Source organism: Pseudophryne corroboree, chromosome 1 (assembly GCF_028390025.1).
Source record: "Pseudophryne corroboree isolate aPseCor3 chromosome 1, aPseCor3.hap2, whole genome shotgun sequence".
NCBI lineage: Eukaryota > Metazoa > Chordata > Amphibia > Anura > Myobatrachidae > Pseudophryne > Pseudophryne corroboree.
This window is the reverse complement of record NC_086444.1, coordinates 60,545,911-60,556,401: the sequence shown is the minus strand read 5'-3', so window position 1 is coordinate 60,556,401 and position 10,491 is coordinate 60,545,911.

Here is a 10,491-nt window from a genome sequence, read left to right as displayed (position 1 = left end):
TGCAGCACAAGACAATAAGCCGTGATACTGAGCACTGATGACGATACTACTGAGAACTGACACTGAGCAGCAAGATGCAGCACAAGAGAGACACTGTACTTGTATTACTGAGCAGCAATAAGCACTGATACTGAGCACTGATAATGAGATTTGTCACTGAGAGAACGTAGCCATGTCCTCTCTGCTCTCTCTACAATACACAAGTGAAAATGGCGGCGACGCGCGGCTCTTTTTATGGAATCTGAATCTCACGAGAATTCGACAGCGGGATGATAAAGTTTTGCCTCGTCCGGGTTTTCCGAGTCAGGTGGGAACAACCGAGCCTGCCTCGGACCCGCGTGAAACACGTGGAGTTCGGGGGGGTTTGGTTCTCGGAGAACCAAACCCGCTCATCTTTAGTCCTATGTGAAGATACTGGAGCATTTTAAGCCCAGGGCCATATCTACTATTGGGCTCGCACCGATAGCACCCCCCCCTGGACCAAACAGCTGCGTTGATAGCAGGACACCCCCCCCCCCCCACCTCTTGCTGGAGGTTGCGGCATAACCCCCCTCATGTAACCAACCGCCACTGATAGCATGCCACCCCCCACTTATTCCCCTGGCAGTAAGTCACATGCTGGAGGTTGAAGCCATGGTTTAACACCCCACAAGTAACAAGTCATTGCTGATAGCATCCCCCCCCTGCCATCACAGCCACTGCCAATAGCATCCCCCGAGCATCACAGCCACAACTGCTGATAGCACCCACCCTCCATGACTGAAGGATGGGTAGGAGCCCTTCTGCAATGCTTTGCCCAGGGGCCTACACTGCTGTTACATTTGAGTAAATGTATGAGAGCAAGATGATATCTCCACAGCTTTTATGCCCCTAAACAACTGTTAGCCCAGCTCATTCAGAATCCAGATGAATCCTGGTAAATATTCTAACTCTATCCCTAACCCTAAATCTATCCCACCTCTCCTGCAGCCTAACCCTAACTTCCCACTCCGGCAGCCTAACCCTAACCGTCCCCTTCTGCTTCCAAATCTTAAACACCTCCCCTCCCCCCCCCAGGCCAAACACTTATACTGTTGGGATCCCGACTGACGGGATGCTGACCACATTCCGTTGGGCAAAATGCACATACAACGGAAATTGTACTCTGAGCATAGGCCTAAACCTGTACAGTCATTCACAATGATTACAGTGTGAGAGTAAGGTGTGATGGAACACACGGAACCCAGCTTCACTAAAACCACTAGCTGAATATTTAATATCCCACGTTGTCTAGACACATTGGGCAGGATGTACTAATGGTTAAATGTAGGGGTTTTACCATATTTTTCCGAATGTGCAAAGCTCTGGACGCAAGGCCTCCAGTGCGGAGGGTAACGCCAGCTTTTGCTGCCATTACCCTATAGAAGCCTATGAGTTTCTTTACACATACTCACTGAGTGGGGTCCAATCGAATCCCTCCCAGCATCCCCCGCGGTTGCCCACGTCACTCTGCACATGCGCAGACGGGCTCCTGGCTCATAAACCCTGATGTCCAGTGTCCTGCAGATCACAAAGGCCAGCTTTTATTGGGAGAGTTGTGCTTTGCGGTACTAATGGCATATGTTCTCACATACTGTACGCGATTAGTATGAATGCGATGTGCTGCCATTGGTTTGTACATCCCACCAGGCATGTGCCCCCTGTTGCTTTGCCCAAAGTAGTTGTGCCCTCTGTTGCTGTGCCCCCTGTTGCTTTGCCCCCAGTAGATTTGCCCCATTAGTTGTCCCCCCGTTGCTTTGCACCCAGTAGTTGTGTCCCCTGTCGCTGTTCCCCCAAAAGTTGTGCCCTCTGCTGCTGTGCCCCCTGTTGCCGTGCCCCCAATAGTTGTGCCCTCTGCTACTGTGCCCCCAGTAGTTGTGTCCCCTGTCGTTGTGCCCACAATAGTTGTGCCCTCTGCTGCTGTGCCCCCGTTGCTGTGCCCCCAATAGTTGTGCCCTCTGCTGCTGTGCCCCCGTTGTGCCCTCTGCTGCTGTGCCCCTGTTGCTGTGCCCTCTGCTGCTGTGCCCCCATTGTGCCCTCTGCTGCTATGCCCCCCTGTTGCTGTGCAATAGTTGTGCCCTCTGCTGCTGTGCCCCCTGTTGAACACACACAAAAAGAAAAAAACAATACTTACCACTGCCCCGCTCCTGCTTCCCGACCGCTGCTGCTGCTCCGTCTGGCCGCCCCGGCTGCTCTCTATGGGAGAGACGTCATGACGTCTCTACCATAGCAGCTCCGCACAGACACTAGAGGTCAATACTGATCTCTAGTGTCTGTCACTGGAACCGGCTGCAGTGGACGCCCACACAGCCCACGACGACTGCTGCAGCCGGGGAGCGGGGTGCGGGTAGGCGGCGGTGCCTGCGTGGTGGCTGCAGCCGCGCCCCCAGGCCTCAGCGCCTTGGACGCAGGCACTATTTGCCCGCACCAAGAACCGCTCCTGCATCCCACCCATTATGTCTAAACAGAGATGCAGATAGATGGCACTTTTTCTTTGGCTGCAAGGCCAAATGCGGGAGGATCCTGCGTATATCAGCACACTGCGCATACGCCGTGAAAAAACAACTGCTGACTGCGCATGCGCCCTACCATGCATTGACGGATCACTCTTTCTGTGAAGTGGGTGTTTCAGGACGGCAACTGGGCAGCTAGCATGCGGACACATGGACCACATCCAGCTTGTGGTAGTGTGGTGGGAGTATCATTGGCTCGTTGGCCAATTTTCAAGCTTGTTTGAAGAATGTGGACAGCGATCAGTTGACTCTTTCAAGCGGATCTTTTGCATGAAGGTAGATAGATATTTGGAATAGATCTGTGAATACTTGCATTAATATAAGTTAGCAAACAGACTGAGAATCAGGCAAAGAATTGGAATTTCTTGAAGAGGTGTCAATAACTAAAACAAATGTAATAATTATTCAAATACGGTTAAGACAGTGACTGAGGAATCAGTTTATTTATACCAGAACATAGCAATTCCGTGCAGTAGGGTCTTCTGCAAATGTTTTTTTTTTTCTTAAAAAAAACAAAAAATTAGGAGTACAGTAACTGTTCAGACTTGGAACAGAACATAAGACAATGGGGGTAATTCCAAGTTGATCGCAGCAGGATATTTTTTAGCAGTTGGGCAAAACCATGTGCACTGCAGGGTGGACAGATATAACATTTGCAGAGAGAGTTAGATTTGGGTGGGTTATTTTGCTTCTGTGCAGGGTAAATACTGGCTGCTTTATTTTTACACTGCAATTTAGATTACAGATTGAACTCACCACACCCAAATCTATCTCTCTGCACATGTTATATCTGCCTTCCCTGCAGTGCACATGGTTTTGCCCAACTGCTAAAAAATTTCCTGCTGCGATCAACTTGGAATTACCCCCCTTGTCACTAACAGAAATTAGATAAATAAACTCTGTAGAACCAAATTTAAGTTAGAACCCGTCGGGGACACTGGAAATGACTTATTTGTGGATGGCCATTATAAATCAAGCAAAATAACAAAACATTTCACAGAGTTTTGATTTCCACAGAAAAGAATGCAAAAGAAAGCACCAAACTATAATTTGTCAAAAGGCTCATTTACTATTTACATCAAGTAGCAGAATGAAATTCTGTTAAAAATTGCTCTTATGTCTTTGCAAGAAAAAAAATCTTCTACAAGTAGGAAAATAAATGGAAAGGAAAGAATAAGGTCTAATTTTTGAGACTTGTAATATTTTTTTCAAAGTATTTCAATTTCCTGTAGCACGCCTTATTAATAGAGGGTCATAGATTTCTGTGAAAAATGCAGCAGATGCTTAGACAACTTGTTTCTGTCCAATCCCTCATCTTTTAAAGGGCAACATAAAATAACAAGTTTCCATAAGAAACGAGCTACTAATATTAATGAAAAAAAGCTCCCTTGCCTTCAGAGAACTTGAAATATTGGGGGTCATTCCGAGTTGTTCGCTCAGTAAATTTTTTCGCATCGCAGCGATTTTCCGCTTAGTGCGCATGCGCAATGTCCGCACTGCGACTGCGCCAAGTAAATTTGCTATGCAGTTAGGTATTTTACTCACGGTTTTTTCTTCGTTCTGGTGATCGTAATGTGATTGACAGGAAGTGGGTGTTTCTGGGCGGAAACAGGCCGTTTTATGGGCGTGTGGGGAAAAACGCTACCGTTTCTGGGAAAAACGCGGGAGTGGCTGGAGAAACGGAGGAGTGTCTGGGCGAACGCTGGGTGTGTTTGTGACGTCAAACCAGGAACGACAAGCACTGAACTGATCGCAGATGCCGAGTAAGTCTCGAGCTACTCAGAAACTGCACAGAGATGTCTTTTCGCAATATAGCGAATTTTTCGTTCGCAATTTTGATAAGCTAAGATTCACTCCCAGTAGGCGGCGGCTTAGCGTGTGTAAAGCTGCTAAAAGCAGCTTGCGAGCGAACAACTCGGAATGACCCCCATTGTCCATTGCATTAACATTGGCTATACAGCTAAAGCAAATTGCCACTCGGATAACCTACAGTATGTTCCAAAGCAAGGGGTGAGTATCATAAAATCTGTAAAGCCGTATTTTAACCCTACCATTTATTAGCAATGACACACGCTTTATAACCCTAAAACTGTAATGTTAAGTACGCAACACCTTATAAAAGCTTTTTAAGGACCTTATTTAGGTTTGTTAGCAAACCAAAAAAGCTAACTAATGGAAAAAACCATGTGCACTGCAGGTGGGGTAGATGTAACATGTGCAGAGAGAGTTAGATTTGGCTGGGGTGTGTTCAAACTGAAATTTAAATTGCAGTGTAAGAATAAAGCAGCCAGTATTTACCCTGCACAGAAACAAAATAACCCACCCAAATGTAACGCTCTCTGCACATGTCACATCTGCCCCACTTGCAGTGCAACATGGTTTTGTCCATTAGTGTGCTTTTTAGGTTTGCTGAATAACCCCCCAAGTCCAACACTTAATTCTATTTCTAAATAAGGCCCTCAGTAAATATAAAACAGAAATCTACTGTATAAAGCTACCTAGCCAAAAAGTGGGCCACATGATTAAAAGTGTGGTACAGACATTAGGTCTACACCAAAAGGTCAACAGGTCAAAAGGTCATCAGTCAAAAGGTTTACAGGGTCCAACGGTCGACACAAAAAATTGTGTTATTTTGTTTTTAAACATTTTTTTACCCAAATTTGTTGAAATGTATCCCCTCTATGAATGTCAAATTGATTTCTCACAAATATTTAAAATGCCCGCTCTAATATATATTGTAAATGCCTGCACATCTTATTATCATATCCCATAAATGTGCGCTGTACATCGCACAAAACTGCATCCCATAAGAGAAAACAATGCACCCACACATTGGGGTATATTTACTAAGGTCCCGATTTTGACCGAGTTGCCGTTTTTTCTTCAAAGTGTCATCTCGGTAATTTACTAAGCAAAAATCACGGCAGTGATGAGGGCATTCGTAATATTTTGGAAGTCCTAGGAAAAAATCACGAATCAATACACCATCGGTCAAATACGCCTGCAATTTGGTAGAAATCGTGAATTTACTAAAAAGTGCAAAACACAAACACTGCCGACAATTGCCAAACACTGCCGTGCTAAAATACAAATCGTGAAAAAGTGCTAAAAAAAAACAGACCTGCTTTTTTATCCCGTGTTTGTATAGGCATGCACGGATCCATGAGATCCGTGCATGTTTTTCAGTGGGAAGGGGGGGGGGGAAATGTTATAAATTTTCCAAAAAAAAATGCGTGGGGTCCCCCCTCCTAAACCAAACCAGCCTCGGGCTCTTTGAGCCGGCCCTGGTTGCAAAAATATGGGGAAAAAATTGACAGGGGTTCCCCCATATTTAAGCAACCAGCACCGGGCTCTGCGCCTGGTCCTGGTTCCAAAAATACGGGGAACAAAAAGAGTAGGGGTCCCCTGTATTTTTGAAACCAGCACCGGGCTCCACTAGCTGGACAGATAATGCCACAGCCGGGGGTCACTTTTATACAGTGCCTTGCGGCCGTGGCATCAAATATCCAACTAGTCACCCCTGGCCAGGGTACCCTGGGGGAGTGGGGACCCCTTCAATCAAGGGGTCCCCCCCCAGCCACCCAAGGGCCAGGGGTGAAGCCCGAGGCTGTCCCCCCCATCCAATGGGCTGCGGATGGGAGGCTGATAGCCTTTGTTCAAAGTGTTTGATTTTGTTTTTAGTAGCAGTACTACAAGGCCCAGCAAGCCTCCCCCGCAAGCTGGTACTTGGAGAACCACAAGTACCAGCATGCGGCGGAAAAACGGGCCCGCTGGTACCTGTAGTACTACTACTAAAAAAATACCCCAATAAAGACATCACACACACACCTTGAAAGTATAACTTTAATACATACATGCACACCAACATACATACATACTTACCTATGTTCCCACGCAGGTCGGTCCTCTTCTCCAGTAGAATCCATGGTGTACCTGTAGAAAAAATTATACTCACATACTCCAGTGTAGAGGGCTCCTCTGCTTGTAATCCTTTTGTAATCCACGTACTTGAAAAAATAATAAAACGGATACCCGACCTCGCACTGAAAGGGGCCCCATGTTTTCACATGGGACCCCTTTCCCCGAATGCCAGAAACCCACTCTGACTGATGTCTAAGTGGGTTTCTTCAGCCAATCAGGGAGCGCCACGTTGTGGCACCCTCCTGATCGGCTGTGTGCTCCTGTACTGTATGACAGGCGGCACACGGCAGTGTTACAATGTAGCGCCTATGCGCTCCATTGTAACCAATGGTGGGAACTTTCAGGTCAGCGGTGAGGTCACTTTCGGTCAACCGCTGACCTGAAAGTTCCCACCATTGGTTACAATGGAGCGCATAGGCGCTACATTGTAACACTGCCGTGTGCCGCCTGTCATACAGTACAGGAGCACACAGCCGATCAGGAGGGTGCCACAACGTAGCGCTCCCTGATTGGCTGAAGAAACCCACTTAGACATCAGTCAGAGTGGGTTTCTGGCATTCGGGGAAAGGGGTCCCATGTGAAAACATGGGGCCCCTTTCAGTGCGAGGTCGGGTATCCGTTTTTTTATTTTTTCAAGTACGTGGATTACAAAAGGATTACAAGCAGAGGAGCCTTCAACCATGGATTATGTGAGTATAATTTTTTCTACAGGTACACCATGGATTCTACTGGAGAAGAGGACCGACCTGCGTGGGAACATAGGTAAGTATGTATGTATGTTGGTGTGCATGTATGTATTAAAGTTATACTTTCAAGGTGTGTGTGTGATGTCTTTATTGGGATATTTTTTTTAGTAGTAGTACTACAGGTACCAGCGGGCCCGTTTTTCCGCCGCATGCTGGTACTTGTGGTTCTCCAAGTACCAGCTTGCGGGGGAGGCTTGCTGGGCCTTGTAGTACTGCTACTAAAAACAATATCAAACACCTTGAACAAAGGCTATCAGCCCCCCATCCGCAGCCCATTGGATGGGGGGGACAGCCTCGGGCTTCACCCCTGGCCCTTGGGTGGCTGGGGGGAGGACCCCTTGATTGAAGGGGTCCCCACTCCCCCAGGGTACCCCGGCCAGGGGTGACAAGTTGGATATTTGATGCCACGGCCGCAAGGCACTGTATAAAAGTGACCCCCGGCTGTGGCATTATCTGTCCAGCTAGTGGAGCCTGGTGCTGGTTTCAAAAATACGGGGGACCCCTACTCTTTTTGTTCCCCGTATTATTGGAACCAGGACCAGGCGCAGAGCCCGATGCTGGTTGTTTAAATATGGGGGAACCCCTGTCCATTTTTTCCCCATATTTCTGCAAACAGGATCGGCTCAAAGAGCCCGAGGCTGGTTTGCCTTAGGAGGGGGGACCCCACGCATTTTTTTTTTAAGTTTAAACTTTTTTTTTTCTTTTTAACAAAGTGCACAATGAAGCCCAGCACGGATCTCTCAGATCCAGCCGAGATTCATTGTATTAAAGTCGGCAGTGTTTTACAAGTCACTCACGTAAAACACTGCCAAAAAAAACGAATGACATCGACATCGGAAAACCCGAAAATGCAGAATACGGCAGCTTTGCAAATTAGTCGTAATCAATTCAAAAAGTTGCATATTTACACTTTCGATGTCATTCGTGATTGAACTTTGACCTCAAACGGGAAAATACGAATCTTAGTAAATTTACCCCATTATCTGAGTTCCAAAGCTCATTGATGTATATATTTGTTGTTAAAAGGGTATGGATTCAATATATATTACAAAGTACAGTATACCTATAGTTACAACTCATACATTAAGCAGTTAATACATAAAGTTACATACAATTACATTTACAATTACAGTTACATGCCAGCGATACAATTACCATTCCCTCCAATGTAGCTTATGTCTCCCTCTCTCTGTAAATAAATACAGGAACTGAACTGCTAGCAACTCCTCCATCATCCTCTGAGACCACAAGCAACTAACTCTGAGACCCCCAGAAACAGGAACTACCTTCCTGTGTGACTAGTTCCTGGGGGAGGGGTCTCTCTCTCATTTATGATTGAGTCACTATTCTCTTTGTATATGCTGATCAGGTTCAGCCCTGAAGACTGCCAAAGGGGCTGGCCGGAGTTCCCTGTTCACTGTATCATTCATTGTTCTAACAAAGTGATTTTAGCTTTTATACATTCAATCATAACTATCCGCTGCAATGTCCTACAACTTAATAACAAGTATCAAATTAATCTACACATTAAGCTGGTTGTTTTAATAGTAAATATGACCGGTGTATCTGGTTTCGTTCAAATAATACACATTCATGACATTACTTCAATATATATAATTCTAAATCATCATGAGCTCTGGCGCATGATATTATTATAATTATGTACTGTATGAAATAAGTGTCGAATCCATCTCTGTGGCATGTCCGTGTAAATGCGTGTGTTACCATATATTGCTGTGCTCGCTGCGCATATTTGCAAATATAGCGACTTAAATGTGTGTAGTTTGTATGTTCTCTTTATGTAATATTTTTGACTTTGACAGTCCACCCTTTGGCAGTAAACAATAACTGCCATCAATTATTAACATAAGAAAAAAATATTTCATACCATAATCAGTGACCTAGACACAAGTATGTATGCATTTCGCAAATCAGACACTTGACTATATTTGGGGAAGACAGGGAGGAGGACGAGACATCCTCTATATGCACTCGGCGGTCACGGGACCACTGGTTGGGTGTGGGACAACATTCAACCTATAGAGTATGCTGGGACAGTGCTTTGGCCTATAATGTCTGATTTGCGATGAACATTTCACACATACATGTACCTACATCTTTGTACACTGATGTTTGGATTCGATTGAGGTTCTGCTGGGTAGATGAAAAAGACACAAACAAATCGTGACAGTGACATATAAATTTTCATGATCTACATATTCCTATCATTTTCTGAACATTGTTTCCATTTCTGGAACGTATGCTAGGTCTGTTTAATCATTGAACAAGGGTTATAAGTAGTGTCCTTCCGAAATAACAATAACCTTCGGAGTTCGGGGAGAGCCACTCATAAACCTTTCTTCCACATATGTTAGTGAGCTCTTTATCTGCAGTGTGTGAATAGCCATTGTCTGACTGTTCCTGATTACCTCTGAACTCCATAACTACTAGACCTTTGATTTTTCTCTGACTTTAACAAACTGATCGGCTAATCCTGGGATCCTATAAGGAGATCACTCTTTCCTACAGAACCAGTTCCAGTCCCACACTCGCCTCCTCATAAAAAAACCTTGCAAAAATAGAATATCCAGAAAGAAAATGTTTGTCAGCGGCAAAGAGATGACAATGTCTATAATATTTGTCCTATTAAAAACACGTTAAAGGTTAAAGAACACAGTACGCAATTGGCGTAAAAAGTACCGCAAGGGTACTCCCTTAACTATACCTTAAGGAATGTACTTATACTGTAAACCTCTGTGTAGTGGGAGAGTGTAGATGCAACACAGTATAACCTTATTACCTTTAAAGCTGTTCGAGCGTCACTGACGCTCTGAGATTACTTAATACTATAAGAAATACACAGATACCGTGCTCAGGGTCCAACGCCTAAATATATATTATGAATGATATACTTGCAAAAGAATTTAACACAATACAAGTCATACACTACAATATAACATAGACTACCTAACCAGATAACTACACGGGAAATACAATACAATACAATTACGTTTAAGGGAAAATAAGAGGGGAAGAGAAGAAGAGGGAGAGAGAAAGAAATGGCTCACAATAACAAGAAGACAAATATGATTGCAGAGAAAGCTTACACATGTGAGGAACAATCGCTGCGCAGTCAGTCAATGCTGAGAATCTTTGTTTAGAAAGTACTTGAGCTTACCCATGCTGCCTGTCCCTATATACACAACACCCAGCAACACAATTGTCCCTACAATGCCGCATGGGGCAGAAGCTAGACTCCATTTTGGGAAAACTCCACTTGATTCCAAAGACTA